Below are 18,281 nucleotides of genomic sequence, written 5' to 3'. Positions count from 1 at the left end.
AGGCTCACAATGCAACTCCCAGTCAGTCAAAAGGCAAATCAAAGGGTTTTTCAGACAGGATATTTTGGTCGCTGGCCATCTGAAACTGCAGAAAGGCCCCTAATCTGCCAGCTAAATATAACAGTTTGATTATGATACTTAGTGTGTTGAAAGAGAGAGGACAGACAGTCAGATAGGGAGGAGGGAAAATGTCTGTGAGCTTGGCAGTGGTAGAAATATGTTTCTATTCTCCGCCCCGTACCTCTGCTATACTGAAATACATCCTATTTTATCTTTTAATAGACTCGCAATGTAGACATATAGATCAGTATACAGGTTTGGCAGAGAAATATGGGTCTTTTCTTCACCCTCCATACCTACATCACTGCTGCATTTCAATAAAGATAACAACAGGACACAAACACACACACACACACACACACACACACACACACACACACCCAAGGGCAGGGCAGGGTCAAGTACTTCAACCCTTGGGAACAAAGATCAGGTAGAATCTCCAGAGAGATGGAAAAAAGGTGCTACACACTTCAAACACACACACACACACATCTCAGCCCTCCTCAGTAATAGTACTCTGTGACGGTCTAACTCCCTGTGTCATTCCCATGGCTGAGAGGGACTGGACTACAGCCAGGGGAGATGCTGGCGGGGGCGGGGAGCAGACGAGAGGTGGTGGGATGGAAACAGAAAAGGCGGGGAGAGCACTTGAAGAGCGGAGGGTCAAGAAACACGTGAGGCCGGCGATACCATGGGAAATGGGCCTGTTTGGACGGTCTGGGAGTTCAGGGGGTCGGTCTGCGATGACCTCTGAGGTTTGGGGGTCTGACAGCATTACTGTGAGAACCAACAAACACACTGATGTCTGTCCCCAGACAGACATGGTCTGGGCCTGCTGGTATGAAGCTAGAGCCAAGGGTCTTAGGGTAATGCAAAGGAATTAATAAAACCCAAGAGCGCCTAAACAATGTCAGACAACAATTCAAACAAGCTCACTGACAAATCAGATACAGATACTGCGAGATATAGAGGCTCAGTTGAGCTCATTTAATTGATGGCTAGATGTATGTGTGTGTGTGTGTGTGTGTGTGTGTGTGTGTGCATGTGCGGATACATCCTATGTGTGTAGTAGGCAAGGCTTTGTCTTTGGGTGGCTTTTTGGAACAGGAGGTGTGTGTTTTGTCTGTGGTTCAACCCAAACCCTGCAGCTGTTCCCTATAGGGCAGACAACAGACAGACAACAGTCCTGTCAAAACAACTCTGTAACCTACATGGAAAATGACTGGTGCAATACAGCCTGGTCCGGGAATTGTTGCATCTAAACCAGAAAACCAGCTAGAACATGTTTGGAGTGTGTATCCAGCGTTAACGGCTGACACCAATAACTCTCAAAGTGTTTCTCATCGATCAAATTAGATTCATTTTAAATTAACATTACAAACTACATAATGTCATAATGTTCATGTCTGCCTTCTTGTCAAGATGATGGATATAATTTGGCAGGTTTATCTTTGAAAGGAAACTGCCACCTGTTTCCTTTGCCACGAGAGCCAACGTTGTCTATTGTTATAGTGGTGACACAAAAAAAAACTGTTGTACACGATGTAAGGGGAACTCTACCCATACACACACTTAAATCACTGACCTCATAACAGGGAAATTAATCAAACTGACAAATTTATTGAAGACAAACGGTCCTGTCACAGTAATAATTTTGCTGTAATTCACATTGGAGGAGAAAGAAAATATACAGTGACAGAAAGGAGGAGTGGAGCGAGATGGAATGGAGTGTTGGAATTCTGAAGCGGCTGATGTCTGGAGTAGACTGTGTGTGTGTGTGTAGAAGTGTGTAAGTGCATAAGAGATTACTGTCTGGAGCACCGGGATGGTATGTGTGCTGCTCTGTATCTTTCTGCATGGCTAAAACACAGGGGTGATAAATACCAGTCTTCATGCAAAGCTGATAGCGGGGGAGATGCTAAGTGCTTATTTGTGTGTGTGTGTGTGTGCAGAGGAGTGGGCTTAAAGCACCACTGGCTCCAACGCTAGAGTAAAGTCTAAATCAAGCTGACCAGACCTTTTCCCTGCTATACTACTTTTTGCTAATAATTTCCCCTCTCCCTCCTCTCCTGAGCCAAATCTCCCTTCAGTCCCCATGCAGTTCGTCCTCCACTATAATTACCACTCCTCCACGGCCTCACTTCCTTCATACCTCTATACTCCCCCGTTCTTATCTGCTTACACTACTTCCACCCTGCCTTTCCTCCCTTCCGCTCCCCAAACTCTCGAGACTTCTCACATCCCTTTGCATCTCTTCTCATCCTCCTTTTGTCTCCCCGTCTTCCTTTCGCCTTCCTCTCCCCTGCCGGGAGGAGAGTGACCCACATCTACCCCTGCTAATCAGCCAGCCACAGGCCTATATGTGGAGGGAAAAGTGCAAGTGTAAAGTTGAAACGGTAAAGTTACAGTAAGAAGAGTCACAGAGATCACTCAGGAGGACAAAACGCTGGTGGGGATAGTGATGAGAAACGTTGAAATTGTCGTCTGCTATCCATTGTACTTCTGTTAAAGTGTGTAAACCCAGTGGAGAGATGAGAGGGACTAGGGAAAGAGAAAGCATTCTGATACAGATTTAGTCTCGTAAAATCCTGCACCTGCATAAACAGAGATAAAATAGATCAGAGGAAACGTGTCCTTCAAACATCCTCCATGTCTTGGATTTACAAAGGACACTGAACTTATGAGCGGTGTGTGCCTGTTTGTGTGTGTAAATGTGTGTATGTCTGTTTATGCCTGAGCTCCTCTCTGTCTTTGAATGCTGCTCATGACTTCAGCAGACTATGAAGCTCAGGAGACACATGCTGCCCTCTGCCTTTCTCGGTTAACTGCGGCCTTTTATTTTTCTTCCTCTCAGTGAAGGCTCACGTCATTCCTTTAACCTTTCTTGTCTCGTGAGCTCCATAATGGGAAACGACCAGTCATCAATCAGCAGTCCAATCTAATAAAGTCCCAGGGGGGAAGAGAGAGGGAAATGAGGAAGGCAGTGGGTAGATCAAAGTTGATAATAATCTAGGTCGATAGGTACCTCAGATGATTCCATTATGCCAATTCAGTTTCAGTTTTCATTTTCAGCCTTTTACTTTCCATATTAATCTGTAGCATTCCTTTCTCCGTGTGGTCTGTGTTTCGCTTTAACTCATCTTTAACGCGGTTGTTTACTTAATAATACTGACAATGGGGGGAACTGGTGTGTGCGGCTCTCCTCAGGAAATTTGCCACAAGAAAGTTTTCCACATGCTCTGCCGTACCGACTGCTGTAGTGTGACAGATAAAGCTCATACAGTATCATCAGTATCTGAGTCAAAAACACATTGCTCAAATCGGTACTTCCCGCTCTGGCATGGGTGCATCACCATGGCAACGGAAGAAGCACAGAACCACGCCTGTGTGTCGACAATCCTTCACATTCCAGAACACCATACATACTTTCACTCACACACACACAGTGTGTGCATCTCACAAGCACAAGCATCTCTATTCCCTAAAAGGATGCAACATAAGCCTGCAATGACATTTCAACATGTCAAAGCGATTCTATTCTCTGATAGGGAGTCCAGATCTCTTCCAAATGGTGCTGCTCAGAGTTGAGGTGGGGGGTGGTGGTGGTGGTGGTGGGGGGGTTGGGGGGTAGATCTGGGTCTGATTAGGCCTTGCAGCAGAGTGTGTAACTCTGTAAGCCCACAGCAGTGAAACGTGCTCCACACACCAATCACTGCTGTCTAAGGAAATCTTGTATCTCCGAAGAGAGGCTTATTTTCAGACTGATGAGACCATGAGTTTTTAAAATTATACAGTGGATTTTAAATGTGTTTCACGGATGCTAGGCTGAAATGATAACAGTCGCTCCCTAATATAACCTGCATTTAAATCCTCAGTCCCTCTCCCACAGCCAGACAAGCAGAGTGGGAACAGCAGGCTAAATAAGAGGGACAGGGAGACAGATGGACAGGTGGAGGAGAGCTGTGAGCACCTCAGGAGAAAAAGAAAAAAACAGTGAGATGACAGCATCAGATAGAGGAGAGATGAATAAGAACAAGAGAGAATAAAAGAAAAGAGTGACAGCGAATGCAGGCAGGAAATCAGGATTGTAAAGAGGCAGACTCAGAGAAAGATTGTAAAAGTGCAATAAAACGCCAGTCCTTCCCGCTCTGGATTAGGTCTGCCAAGTGGTGTCTGCTTTTTATCCGATCACCTCTCACCTCATTGGAGGGGCATTAACTACCACAGAAACACACACACACTCACACACACACGCACAGGTGCACACACACCCTGGGCAAGGTGAACAGAGTGATTGAGGCTAAGGTGAGGGATGATGGGTGCTGACAGAAAAGAAATTCCTTACCTCTCTTTCTTGCTTGTTGCTCTCTCACGCCGGCCTGTCATACTGTTGTCTCACAGCAGATAAATATACACCCTGTCTCTTAGTGACTGCTGGAGTTAAACACATGTCATTCCCAGCTCCACCTTGGCTATTCTGCATCACGTTCTGCCCCCTGGTTTCATAAATCTAACAGGTCACTGACGTCACAGCTTCTCATCCCGCAGCTGTAGGAATGTGTGAGGAGGATTTTGGACAGTCTCATCCAGTTAAATATGACCTGTGAGAGGCAGGATGAGGGGAGACCTGGTGCCCACTGGACAGAACAGGTTTGAACCAAACCTCTGACCTAAACAAGACACCGAATGCTGTGGTGCTGCTGAGGTGAGGGGGGTGACTTTAATAAGATCCAGAGGTGCAGGTGTGAGACGGGCCCCCCCCCCCCCCCCCCCCCCCTCTCACACACACAGAAAAGTAAATGTTTATTCAACTGTGATATGTAGGCTACATATTGTTGTTGTAGGTATTGTTTACTATTCTCATTCTCTCTCTCTCTGTCTGCCCCCCCACCTCCCACCCTATTTTTTCCATAGAAGAGCCCAAACTCATATTTACTTGCGTGCCTATGTGCACAAGTATGTGTGGACACCTACATTTCTAATTACTAAGTTGAGATATTTATGTGTCCTCTTCACTGCAGCTCTTCTGTATATCTGGCCAGTGCCTTTATGACGTCTGTCTGACCCATATTGGACAAACTCTGAGAAAATCCCTCCTCTTCACACTGCATGACGTGCAGTGACCAAATTCTCTCTCTCTCTCTCTCTCTCTTCCTGTGTGTGTGCGGGTGTGTGTTTGCATTTCTGATTCCTAACTCCCAGATCTATTAAAAGGGCCCCTGTCTGATATGACAGCATAAATCTAATCTGGGCCCTGTTCCCTCTGGGAGGGAAGGTTCAGGTTCGGGAATGACCCGCTACGAGCAGGATGGGAAAACACAGACCAGCAGGCTAACCTCTGACCTCCGAGACAAATAAAATAAATCAATAAACAAACGGCCGGAAGCTCCCTCTGTTGGTCCATCTGTCTGTCTGGAAAAGCTGGGAACAGTTTTTGTAATTTCTTATCCAAGAAATAACTTTCTGATTAAAAAGTCACAGTTTATAGGTTGAAGGGGCAGCACAAAATAAGGTTATGATGAGAGATGGTCAAATTAAAAAGCATTGTAGAGGTGAACATGAAAACCCTCTGGTGTCAAACAGGAGTTTAACAATATTCCCTAAATAAATGAAAATTCTACTGTCTTGTAGGTGTTGCCTTGTCATATTGGAGCTCCAGGACGGAGAAGTTATTTGCTTTGGTAATTCATTGGTTCAGTCCCTCTCCCACAAGACCAAGAGATAACATTTAGTCTATGACTGATCCAAGTTATGAAATACCTCCTGTTCTCAGGAAACACACACACATGCATGTACCTACGCACGGACATACACACACGCACGCACACAAATTATTCACTGTCCTTTCCCACACACATAAACCATCCCTCCATGCCTCCTTTTCATGGATATGAGCTATTTATTCCAGTCTACATTTACTTTGTTGCAAATCAGGATGCTGTCGGTCATCACTAACAATGTTAATATATAAAGTCTCAGCTGGCTTTCTCTTCCAGCAGCTGGATATACAATATCTCCTCAGAAATAACACAGGAATCTAAACAGGATGGTGAGGAAAGACTGATACTGTGCAGTGTGAACGGTGTCCTCTGATGTCATCAATGTGAGACAGAGAACTGCCAGCAACTCACATCCACAGAACCTTCTATGGGCCAGAGCCGCTGCACTCACATTCACACAACACTCATGCAAATAAACTGCTAATGGACTTGAAATCATGGTGAGTGTCTTTGTGAGCTGCCTGAGGTGCGATGCCAACTCCCAGCAGGCCACAGCTAAAAGGTTTTGACTCCATATAGAGGAAGACGGCTGAAGCCACTGAAGCCTTTTTCTCGAGAGTCATGGAAGAAAATCCCTCAGACTACTGAGGGAAGGAAGGAAGGAATGAAAGGATCAAAGGAATGAAGGAAGGAGAGTATAAAAGAACAGAAGAAAGGGATCAAGGAAGAAGAGATGGTGTGAAAGAAGGAGGAGGGGGGATAAGAAAGGGAGATGGGAAGGAGGGGAAAGGGGAAGGAAGAAAGGGTATAAGGAAGAAAGCAGGGAAGGAAGGAAGGTAAGAATGGAAGGAAGATAGTAAGGAAAGAAGGAAGGAGTGTAAGGAGCGAATGATGAAATGAAGGAAGGAAAGATGGTGTGAAGGAAGGAAGGAAGGAAGGAAGGAAGAAAGGAAGGAAGGGAGAAAGGAAGGAAGGAAGGAAGGAAGGTAGATTCCAGCAGGCCATCATTACATGCTTGCTCATTCTGATGTGTGTTTCTGACTCCCACAGCCTGGCCCAGACACTTTGGTGGATTGAGTCCCACTGCTGTGCGACCCATGCGACCCGGCTCGCATGTTTTTCTTGGACACATTTCCTAAAGATCAACATCCCCTCTCCATGATGCCCAGGGGGACGGGACGGGACGGGGCTCAGCTCCCCTGGAGGGGGGTGAGGGGTTAGGGGAGGTTAGTAGGCCTGAGGGGTTCGGCCCAGAGGACGAGGAGGCTGGAGGGTCCCAAACTGGATGCCCCGAGGAGGACTCGGGGCGAGTAAATAAACGTCTGTGGATGATGTTTAGATATCTATGAGAATGTGTTTAGATCTCCTTGCTGCAGTCGGGGAGGTCAGCTTCCCGTCTCCCCTGCTGGATAAATGTCCTACTTCTGAAAATCCTCCGTGATGGTTTCAGATTAGAGCGGGTATAGAATGATGGAATCAGATATGAAAAAAAAAAGCGAGAGAACCATGCAGGCTACGGGTGGATCAGCGACTAGACCTGCACTGATGAAATATGTAATGAAGACTTGTGATTTTCTTTCTAAAAAGCCTTCAGTAAGTATCAATAATGTGAGCAATGCCTTGACAAAGAAACCCCCTGGCTGGACCTGTAAAAACATCTCTCTGTCTGCACTCAAGCCTTCAAGACAATGTTGTCTGCTGGTACAATAACACAGCCTTCTGACTCATCCTCTTAAAATCTCTCATGCGCAGAGAGAGGGATGAAGTGCAGGGAGAAGAATGGATGACACTCAGACAAACACAAGACATTTGTTGTCACTTGCTGCGTTTCTCATGGAGGCCTGCCTGTCTGCACACAGAGTGGTTTGGCCGCTTTCAGCCCAGTTTACATTAGAATTAATGTGTTTAGATTCTGAGCTAATTTCTGCATGCACATGTGTCGTCCTTACTGAGCACGTGCACACGCTTGTGCCTGAGAACTGACAGCATCCAGAAAGAGGGGGAGAATGCTAATGACCCAGTGGTTGGACTGCGGTTGCTAATTCCTCCTGATGTGTGTGCGTGTGTGTGAGTCTGCGTATGTGTGTGTGCTGCTTTTGCAGGGGTATGTGTTAAAGATCAAGGCTCGGGGGGATCCCAGGCTGAGAACAGCACGGCTTGGACCTCCAGCTATCCCAGGGGTCTTTGGGGCCTGACACCTGTGCTATTGCCTCACGTTGAAGGAATGACATGCCTCAAGTCTGTGGTCCAAGCACATGTGTGTGTCTAAACAGGACACAGCTGCAGTTTGTGTGTGTATATGTGTGTGTGTGTGTGTGTGTGTGTGTGTGCGTGTGTGCGAGAAAGAGGGAGAAATACTGCATACGGTCTCAAATGAGGTGTTGCCCTCACCTTAGAGACTAATCCTTCATATGCATGTGTGTGTGTGTGCCTATCTATGTATGTGTGTGCATGTGTATGTGTGTCTAAGTGTGTTTAAGTGTGTGTATGTGAGTGTGTGTGTGTAAGGGGATCTATGATGGGCGTGTAGCCTCTATAATCCCATTGTTACATTTATCACCATGATTATAATGCCATTACAGCTCACATCCTTCCATACAGTGGATCCCCCAGAGAAATGTCTCCTTCTGTTTATTATAGCCCACACAAGGAAAACTCAATTTCCTCAACATAGCTGTACTACGGCGTTATATATGGCACCCAAGAGTATAAAGTTATGAATTATGCACTGTATTTGGAGGGTAACAGTTTGGGAGACCATTGGAAAACTCTATGATAAAGTGTGAGAAAGTTCCTTTGTGTTGTTTTTACAGGGATCCATTATTTTGACCCAAACCAGATTTAATACCAAGCTCTTTCATGGGGATCAGAGGTTTGAAAACAACATGATCATTGATATTGAAGCAGGTTTGCAGTGAAAAGAATTGAGACTGGATAATGAGATCAACAGTGGAACATCCAGCTGTGATGATCCATAATCCATCCAACTCTCACAACGTCTTGATTTTGGCCCCGATTGATATGGACTTCAGCCAATCACATTAGAGTCAGGGATACCCATGTAATCCACTATGTCTCTTTCTGCACCCTCCAACCGTTCCAGCTGGCCTGACCCACAGTCCACTTGGTCCAGCTCTGCCATCTTGGAAAAATCTTTCGTTTTCCCACACTGGGATGCACTGCCCACTCCCATTCCAGCTGTGAAGCGCATTCCAGGACAGTGCGCAAGTGAGCAAATCAGGGCAAAGGCCCATGCGTGGGTTTGGTTAGTGATTGGACGGCTTGTCATGCGATTATCCTGGGAGTACGCATAAGATCACATCAAGGTTATCTTCCTCATTTCATGTAGATGATGAAGATTGAGGACAGGTTCTAGCTTCTAAATATGGACATCTGCCTTGTGCCTTGGAACAAAGAACTGCCTGATTGATTGATTCAACCAATTAGGGCACAACACTTTCAAAATGACAAGACTGACAAAACCACAGAGTGCTGAGTACAAGCTGCAGAGCGCCATGGGCGACATCAATCGCTGCTCCTGAGAAAAAGTCTGTGCTGAAAATGTGGCTTTCTCAGAAAAGTGGAAGTCTGGGAGAGATAAATGTGAGAGGACTAGCGGAGCTCTAATTGTTTCCTCTGCAGCCTGCAGCAGGCCCCTGCCTCAGGCTTCCACAACAAGGCCTGATGGGGAACACATGGCGTTGCCGTGGTGACCCACAACTCTGGTCACATTCTTCCTATAGCCCCGAGGACCCTCTCCTCCAACCCACCATCCCCTGGCCGCAGTGTGGAAACCAAACACATGCAGCAGAGGATTAAGAGCAAACGGCTTTATTTAACACCTTCTTCAACTGATTTATGTATCGTGAGACATACAGTAGACAGACTTGATTAATCTAGAATAGCGTGTCTGTATGTGTTTCTAAATAAGAGGGAATGTTTCAGAGAGTGGGAAAGGTGATGGGGGGCGGATGGAGAGAGCTCTCTGTCAAAAAACAGATGGTAACAATAGGCATCAGCAAGAAAACTACATATAATCTCATGAGTGACAGGGTGGGTTATCCTCTTCCTGTGAAGTTTTGAGAAAATTTAAGAAAGGGGAAAGGGTGGTGCACTTACAGGACATATTGCCGTATTTTTTTTAGGCGAACAGGCCTGAGGTCATCTCTCTAAAGTAAGCTTGAGTTCAGGGTCACATCCAGCAGCAAACTCCCAGCCACAACATGAGACAAAGTACAATATGTCTCCGCCTTATTGTGCTCATCTTGATCTTTGTTCACCCCGTTTGTCCTCGGTTACGCTCAGGGCCTGGGTTGATGATAACACAGTCAGGCCACAGATGGGTGCTCATAGGTTACACAAGACCAATGTCTACCATCTATATACACAAGGTCACAAATACTGGACACCCGCACGACTACGTAGCGACTTTAATCTCCTTTGCTGATGTAAGCAGGGGGTAAGGATCAAGGTGGTGCTGACATGACATTCTAGGTAATTATATGAGAAAATCAAAATTTGGTTCTTTTATGTATCCATCTAATCAATAGGCCCTTCCACGGCTGAGATACTGTATAATTACTCCATCTTCTGTAATAACTATATGTATCAAGTATGTGCATGTGTGTCCCTGTGTGTGTGTGTGTAAGAGTGCATGTGTGTGTCTTTTAAAAGAGATGCTCCTTTGTCCGCACAAACAATAGCCCTCTTGTCCCTAAAGAGCACCCATCATCTTAAAATGTGAAAGTGAGGCACTTTTACAGGCTCTTAAAGCCGGACCGCAGCTGGGTGCAGGACGGACGGGTCAAGCTTGGCTTTGGCAGCGAGGAAAATAAAAAAAAGAGAAGGGGAAGAGAAGAATTTCTTTTGATTGCAGGGGCAGACGAAGATGTCATTGAAGAAATATGACGCGATCTTGTGATGTTGATTATCTGAGTTATGGGATATGAGGCGCTTGTGTGTCTGTGAGCCGCAGTGTGTGTCTGTCTTCTGTAGCTTGTTGTCCTTGACTGGACATACCCCACACTCCACACCTAACTTACACACACACACACACACACACAAATAAATATGCTGGCAATATACAAGTGGTCAAAAACCACTTCAACAGTCCTAGTCAAGCATCACCAAGCTTTAATGAGCCAGTAGTATCAGTTGTCATTTTAGCTTCAATTTCATGGTGTACTTAGTGGTTGCTGAACTGCTGAGTCGGCGGGCCTATAGTTTAATTCACTCTTATTGCTTTGATGATTACTGTTGCATAGTCTTCTGCTATTTCTTTGCTATTGAGCAGACCTTACCGGACTGCAAGTCTTCCCTTTATTATTACTGATTATTTCTTAATATTTTACAGCGCTTTGCAACTTTGTTAAGAAAAGTGTGGTACAAATTACTGTGACTATTACTCAGCTCTATTGTTCACTGGTCTATATGTTCAACATCCAGACAACTCTGACTTGAGTCTAGGAGCAGAAGTGAAAGCAAACAAACCACATGAGGAATGTGTTAGGTGTGAAGATTTAACAGGCTAGTTAAGAGTCTGTGTTTCTTCTATGCATGACTTCGCAGTCTCACCATGACTTTTTACAGGTTCGGGTCAGACAGTGGCTGAGGCGTCTTTAAAATCCTCGACCCTTGGCAACAGTAAGCGGTGACATTTCTCTCCCACTTTTGCCATGTATATTGTGGTGTTTTAACACACACACACACACACACACACACACATGCAGCTGGTTACTGTCTGTCTAAACATCTGATTATTTTTTCATGTTATGTCTTCTATTGCCCCACAGCTTGCCTAGATTGACTCTTCACACAGGACAAAGCCAGCCCATGATCCCCACTGAATTCCTCTCTCCAACAATCTTAGCCAGGGGAAAAGAAAATCCTCCCATCCAAAAGTTTTAGTGATAGCAGCAGGTTTGCACTTCCCTCTCCTCCCTTCCCCTCATCCACACACCCATACACCCTGTTCTTTCTCATCATCCCTCCATAGGGGCTTGTTCTTCTCTGACAGGCCCGGGGGTCAAGGTCAGGGAGAGAGGCTACAGGAATGGATGAGGCTCTTGATTGCAGGTTTGGACTGAGGGCTTGCAGCATGACTACCCACACACATCATACCTCCTACTGATAAGTACAGCTCTAACAGACCCAAAAGCCAGACAACCAAGCTGTCAGCAAATCAGCCCACTAACTTATCTCTCCTTCCCTCCCTCTCCTTTAGGGTTACTGTCAAACAATCTGTTTCCATCAGAAGAGATCAATCATGTCTGATCACTGAAGTTACTGACCACTGATGGCAATATGGGTCTAATCAGAAGAGTTCGACAAGTTCAATGATGTAAGGGTTGAGACTCAGAATTAGTTTATTCTTTGTACACACTGCAAATAGTGCACACTGGGGCCACCTATACTAAAATGTCTGCATTCATGGTACTATAAGGTACTTTTAGTAAAAGCATCCACCAAATGGCATATCACTGTTGCCAGGTGAAAACTTGTTTGTATCTCCAAAAGGCCAAATTTTCAGGAAGAAAAACAGCCTTTTAGCTTGATGATCATGCATTTGTGAGTTTTATTTAATTGGTTTTGAAAAGGTTTCTTAAACCCAAGTGTTGTAGAATGTTCTCAACACAAAGAGGAGGGTGTATTCCTTTAGTTGAAGTTAAAACATAAACAACAAACAACAAATTTGGAGTGCTTTTCACCTGACAGTGGTGATATTTATGTTCTCACTAGTCTTTGATCTTTTTCCAAAGCAACAGCCTATGGCATTCTCTTCTGGTTCTGTTATCCTGTCCCCGAGGAGGCAGGAAAGTACATGACGGTTATGGGCACTGAATTCAGAATGTATATATGGACTTGTTTTCATGGAACAAGGAAATCTTTGCCATTTATAGTCGCAGGCAAAAAACACAGGCGCGCACGCACACACACACACACACACACACACAAGCTATCTTGTTCCCACAAAAACAGAGACACTGTCTATATTAAAAAGATCAGTGGAGTGTCATTGTGCTCAGCTTCCTGTGACGTATGTCATTTCCTGTCCCACATTGACTGTGGCGGCTTTTCCCATGGAGGAAGGGATAGCATCTCTCCATCTGTACAGTGTCTATAAACCTGTGTCTCTATCTCAAACACACGTTATCTCTCTCTCCCTCCCGTGTCCTGTCTCTCTCTCGCTCTAGTTCTTTATCTCTCCAGGTCCACCATTTAGGACAGGGGGAGACGGTGAGCTCACTCTGATTCTCTCTGCTGTTGTTTAAGCTGTTCTCCCTGCGACAGCCAGCGCCCCTCCCTGTTTCTGAGAACTGAAGGGTGGAAGACTCCCAGCACAAAGGAGAGCATTGATCTGCTAAACATGTTTTCTGGTGAGGACGCAGGGTGCCTTGTGTTCCGCTCCTCACGCTGGTCCGGCCTTTTCATGGCTTAGAGAGCGCAAAGCGTTCTGCTTTTGCTGTACCACCTAGCTCGCTGGGCCTGGGTTTCTCATCGTTATTTGAGAAGGGTTTACTCTCTTCATACATTTCTTCAAACATTTAGCGTTCCTCAGCTATTAGCACAGCCTCGTGAACTACCTCGGATGCCTTATGTGCCTAATTTATTCCCTCGTTACTCCGCTTTAGTGTGCTTGTTTTTGGTTTTATTGCAGCAATCTCAGAAGCACAATCCACTAAAGATACAAAAGAACAATGAGCACTTTGGAAGTGTGCTGTGGGAAGCATGATATTTTTCTGAACGCCTTCAATGCACACTCTGCCAGGGGAGTGGGTGGTAAGGCTGGAGAGTGTGCTTGCCAAATCTCTGCTCTCCCCCAAACAAAAACCCCATGAAATTAACATCTTGACTCCCTCCTAAACAATCCACTCCATTCTCTCTCTCCCTCTCTCTCCCTCTCTCTCTCTCTGTCTCTCCTCTCTCTCATTGCATTTTTTGACACTGTATCTCCTTCACACTCACCATCTCACTCTGTCCGTCTGCGTGTTCATTATCAGGCTCTTTGAGAAAATGATGTATGGGATTTCTAGAGAACTGAATCCTCCTCTCTGCTTCGTCATGTCTGAAAACTCATCTCCTCAAGAAATACCTCACACCCCCCTCTCCCCACTGAGTCATAATCACTTTGCCATATCTTCCTCCATTGTTCGCACCTTATGTTTTTATCCTGAAGTTTAAAAAATATTCCCGTAGATGTCTCTCCTTATTTCTTTTCACTTCTCTCTTACATGATTCCCGAGTCACAGTGATATTGTCAGGACACTGTGGCTCTTACCTTTGCTCTTGTAACGTTGATGATGTAGGAATGGAAGCTTATTCTACTGCTGCACTCATTGTAGGTCATTCTAGTTGAGAACGTCAGCGAAAATTTGGAAATGTTCATGTAAAAATACTCCAGACGGAGCTTCGACGCAGATGTGATGATGATACTACACTACTAACAGAATCCCACTACTAGCCAAGACGTTGACATGGCTATGGCTGCCATTTACCCATAAACAACCATCGCCCAATCACCACAGCTGTGTCCGGTCTCAGCCAATCCAGACAGCTGTGAAAGATCTGTCCAACCCATTCAGCACAGCACTCATCGCCGTGGCTCTCCTCGGGGATCGATCTGGATGGAAAGGGGAAGGACGCGAAGCTAGAGAGACGGATGGGATGAACGACATCTGTGGGAATCCATCTTGGTCTCCATTGTATTCGCAAACAAGTCCATCAGTTGGATTATGCGTGTAAAGTGGGGAAAAAGTAAGAGCTGAGGATTTGGATCAACTGACGTGCAAGACTCCTAAGCCTTGGGAAATGTACGGCTCAAATATGTAAGCAATAAGGCAATGAGGCACCAGAACAACTGACAGACAAAAACAATCGAGAATTTATAATGCGTGGCTGCTCAGAAAGTAGAATCATTTTGCTGAAAAAAGTTTTTACAGCACATCTTCAGCAGACCAGATGTGTCAAGGATGGAAAGATGGAGGAGAGGGAGGGGTGACCGGAGGACGTTGTTAATTCTGTTTTTTCTATTGTTTTTCAGAGAAAAAGCTCAAACCATGCCAAGGTTTCACTGTGCGTAAAGAAAAGCCCCTCACCCCCTTGGCACCGTCGTTATCACTTCTTCATTGAACAATCAAGATCACTTCCCTCTCATCCGGCCAACAGAAGAGGGAGGGAGAGAGAGAGAGACCCTCTCATCGACCCTGTCATCGTGCCTTTGCATCCTTCAGAAGTGGAATGTGGAATGCACTTCCTCTCTCTCTCCCTTTACTCCTCCTTGTGGGGTTTCCTGTATCCACGGCGAGCGTGTAGGTCAAAGGTCGGACTTACTGTAAAGTTGATCCGGTAAATTCTCAATGCATGCCAGCCAGAATACAATTGCTAGACCATTCCTTTCTTCACCTCTGTATTTTTTCAGAACACCTCCCCAAGGCACTGTCTGTAGGTTTTACTCAGGCCTTGGGTTTACCACATCACACAGGCTGAACTGAGAGGTTTACAGCTCCTATATGAGCAATCTTTTGAAGATGAGAGACGCAAAGGAATCTGGACAGTTTATGCTTTGGAAAACCTTGTCTTTGAATTAGAGAAAAGGTCAGTCTTCCCTGCAGACAAACACAAAACTGATACAGTCCTTTGATACTGTAGTTTGAGATTTAGATAGAAACTTACTTATTTCTGCCCAACTTTTGTGTTCCAACTGAATTCCTTGGTAATTTTATTCACTGCAGATTCATTGATGAATAATGACACCAAAATCTAATTTGATGCCCTTGGGTTCTGATTGGCTGGTTTTAGAATCATGTAGACCGCCTGTCTCTCACTCTAAGCCTCTTATTTCATTATGAAGATGATGTTTAGTCTGTGTTGCCCTGGCAGATTTCAAAGCATCAGATCTCTCCTTTCTGTCTTTCCTCCCTCTCCCTAATGGGACTCCCACACTCCACTCTGACCTCTTAAGGTTAATGGTGTGAATTTCACCACTTAGGCTATAAGAATGTGCGATAAGCATGTGAAGCCTGTGGGAGGAGAGGCCTCTTTCTCTTTGAGCTAATACGTTTGTGCAGTATATGGCTAAATCTCCAAGTTAGGATCACCCATTCACATTATCTAACAAGTTTACATTGCATTGTTGTGATGCTTTGATTTCTCCTGGATAGCTAATAGAAGGTTTTAGGCTGTGATCACATATGACACTCTTTTCTCCTGCTCAAGCAGCTTTGTGCTTCGCTAGTAACAGAGAGAACAAGGGCGCAAGGACAGTTACAGCATTTTTGTTGCTATGCAACTTTCTAATTGGTGTTAGCTAGCTAACCTGAAGTAACAAAGGGGATAACGCTGGTGAAAATAATAATGGACAAGAGAAAGTTAGCGATTCCATTCTGAAACTGGGAAACTGTAAGAGGCGGCTTACTTTCATGCTAATTTTCTTTTCTATGACATTGACATTGACATTGTGCAGTGTAGCTAAAGTTGAGGGATGTTCAGCTTGGAGTGCCATAAAACACAGCGCTTTCAAAATGTGAAGTGCATGGTTTGGAGGGAGACGTGCACCTTCTGCGACCAAACCATTGAAACTAACTGAAAAAAAGGCGCAGGTGCGTCAAAAAAGCGTCCTATGTGATCACAGCCTTATTTGGTCCTCCAGATTGAGAACAAAAGAGAAGTTGGATGAGACAGAGGTTAAGGAAGGGAGACAGGTATCTAGAAAGCTCTTTGGACGAGTAGTTCGAGTATGGGACTTACCCTGGCACCTTTCTCTGGGAAACACTTGCAGCCTCCGCTGCAGTCTCTTCCTCCACAGGGGCCACTGTGCTTCTTCCCACCCTGCCATGGAGAAAACAGACAACATGCAGGTTAGAGCTGGGCCACAAAAGCCAAGGTATACATACTGTAGGTCTGAAACATATATGAAACCCACTGAAACATTTTGCATACATTATACATGCAAACACCTGAGAGCTGTGCCCATGTGTTGTTGCCGCTGCATTTTGTTTGCCTTCCTCTTTGTGCAGCAGTATGGGACAGGGTGTGGGGTAAATAGTTGTGTACTATAGGTGTGACAGGCTGTGTTTGTGTACTCTGCGGTTTGTGAATACATTTGTTGTTTACGCCTGCGGATCCGTTGCATGAGTGTGGATGATTGTTGCAGTGCTGTCTGAAGCCTTGTGTATATTGCTCTGGTGTGCTGAAAGGATGTTTTGGATATGGCTCCAATGACTCATGACGGATGTCCAGACATAAGGGACAGCCATGTGTCCATGAAAATCCTATTCATCAGAGAAGCTGGGCCTGGCCTCTGACAACAAGAATGTGTCTGGGAGAAACTCAGAAAACTCCCCATCTAGATGTTAGTCTGCATACCAACACAACCACCCCCGCTGCCATCACTGGGCGATCTGCAGCAGACTGGACACAAACACATGCAGCCCATGGCCGGAGGTCACTGTGGACATGACATGATCAAAGAGAGCAATCACACTAACAGGGTTTCCCAACCCACAGGTCAGGGGTGTCAAGACCCTAATGGATGGCTGAGACAGGCTTGTCTTCTTGGGACATGATTAAAGACAGAATGGAGTCTTGGAGAATGCTTCTGTTTATCTGGTAGGTCAAATGAAAAAAAAAAAAAAACACAATGCAAAAGCCAATTTGAAACCACTGCCTTTGGACCACATTATGACTCACCGTGGTCACAGAAACAAATCATTTTAAAGACTTGACAAGACTGTAGACACAATAACTTGCTAAGAGACAGAAGACACAAATTAACCCTCAACACTGCAACACAGATACGCTTTATATCAAGATGTTAGGAACATATCACTGTTCCAAATGTTCTTAATAGCTTTTTGGTTTAATCTGATTATTACGACCCTTGGGCACTGACACTGACTGTGGCTGTTTAGCTGCATGACTGGAAACAGAGCATTTGAATAGTTTGAAATGTTCCGTTGTGTTTTCACCATGGTGCCTGAGAATGAATAGTAATCATAGGAAGGAAACACACACACACACACACACACACACACACACACACACACACACACACACACACACACACACACAGGGCATTCAATTCCAAGTTTCCACAGTTTTGGGAATCGGGTGAAAAGGCCCTTCAGTGGGCTTTCAATTAGCATGTATGAGTGAAGCTTTGAGTCTATAGACATGTAGAGAGGCTCCATCTTGGCGGTTCATCTCATGACGTCTCTGCCCTGTGTCTGCCTACGTCCTCCACCTACACAGCCATACCATAGCCTGCTTAGACAGCAAATGCCTCAATACCCTCCCCCCTCCCTCACATACAAAAAAAGAAAAAAGAAATATTCAAAATGGCCAATTTATGCCCACAGTGGCAACAAAGTGGCGGATAAAGAATCAGAATAATTCTCCCTCATCACTCTGACATGAGATCCCAAAGGCCCAGCTGACAAAGGCCACATTGAGACCCTCCTCACACACAAAGACCCTCTTTTACCACAGAGACCACGTCCTTTA

This window comes from Centroberyx gerrardi, chromosome 10 (genome assembly GCF_048128805.1).
Source record: "Centroberyx gerrardi isolate f3 chromosome 10, fCenGer3.hap1.cur.20231027, whole genome shotgun sequence".
Taxonomy (NCBI): Eukaryota; Metazoa; Chordata; class Actinopteri; order Beryciformes; family Berycidae; genus Centroberyx; species Centroberyx gerrardi.
This window is presented reverse-complemented; position numbering follows the sequence as displayed.